This window comes from Pipistrellus hanaki, assembly GCF_964339955.1.
Source record: "Pipistrellus hanaki genome assembly, chromosome: 6".
NCBI lineage: Eukaryota > Metazoa > Chordata > Mammalia > Chiroptera > Vespertilionidae > Pipistrellus > Pipistrellus hanaki.
In genome coordinates this window covers 49,961,018-49,962,349 of record NC_140508.1, presented here as the reverse complement: position 1 = coordinate 49,962,349, position 1,332 = coordinate 49,961,018, and the positions used below count along the sequence as shown (strand labels likewise).

Sequence of the window (1,332 nt, the reverse complement as noted above, 5' to 3'; positions counted from 1 at the left end):
TTCAGTCCACAGGCCAACGCTCTATCCACTGAGCCACACTGGTTTCAGCTGCTTTTTTTTCTTTCTTTTTTTTTCTTATCTCTGTTTCTCATGCTACTTTAAGGACTATATACAAATGCACATACACACATACCTACATACACACATATATACATACATTAGGTGAATCCTTAAGATTTTTTCTAAGCATAAACTACAATTTTATAATTCCAAATGGTGTCAATTCTTATGGAATATTTTAAAGTATTTCTGCTCTTCAAGAGGACAATGATGTTATCAAATTTTGATTTCTACATCAATGTTCAGGAAAGGATAAAGCCAATTCCATGAAATATAGCAGACATGGGGAATTGACAACTTATATTTTAAGATAACTGCTCAACATTTCAATAATTTTATATTATTTCAAAATCCATGATGAGTCTTAGCAGATACTGCCACCCCGAAACCAGTGACCAGCCATGGTGAACCCGATCAGGTTCTTCAACATTGCCTTTGAAGGCGAGCCCATGGGCCACATCTCCTTTGAGTTGTTTGCAGACAAAGTTCCAGAGACAGCAGAAAACTTTCATGCTCTGAGCACTGAGGAGATTTGGTTATAAAGGTTCCTGCTTTCACAGAATTATTATGGGATTTATGTGCCAGGGTGGTGACTTTATATGCCATAATGGCACAGGCAGCAAGTCCATCTATGGGGAGAAATTTGAGGATGATAACTTTTTCCTGAAACATACAGGTCCTGGCATCTTGTCCATGGCAAACGCTGGACCTAACACAAACTGTTCCAAATTTTTCATCTGCACTGCCAAGCCTGAGTGGCTGGCTGGCAAGCATGTGGTCTTCAGGCAGGTGAAGGAAGGCATGGATATTGTGACAGCCATAGAGCCCTTTGGGTCTAGGAATGGCAAGACCAGCAAGAAGATCACCACCTCTGACTGTGGACAACTCTAATAAATTTGACTTGTGTTTTATCTTAACCACCAGACCATTCCTTCTGTAGCTCAGGCGAGCACCCCTTCACCCCAATTTGCTTGAAATGTTCTCTAATCTTTGTGCTCTGGACAGTTTATTAGGATCCATAATTTCCTTACCCCTTCCCAGTCTAGCTGGATTGCAGCATTAAGTCAGTTTATGATTATGGAATACAAACTAAACAGTTGTATGTCAAAAAATATGTTGGACGTTAACAAATTGGAAAACAACATATTCAGTTGATGATTATGGAGCAGTTTCTTTCATTTTTATAATAAATATATTCTAAAATATTCATATTCAATGAATACTACAACACAAAAGAGTTCATGGTCATGATAATTTTCTTGAAGATATTAC

The 1,332-nt window shown here is 38.1% G+C and overlaps 1 pseudogene across 1 annotated transcript; it reads left to right on the top strand.

Annotated features, from left to right (window-relative positions):
• Positions 1–461: 461 nt before the first annotated feature.
• Positions 462–1,111, top strand: LOC311625112 (peptidyl-prolyl cis-trans isomerase A-like; annotated as a pseudogene). Its single transcript has one exon. The product of its transcript is annotated as a peptidyl-prolyl cis-trans isomerase A-like (transcript).
• The last annotated feature ends 221 nt before the right edge of the window (positions 1,112–1,332 follow it).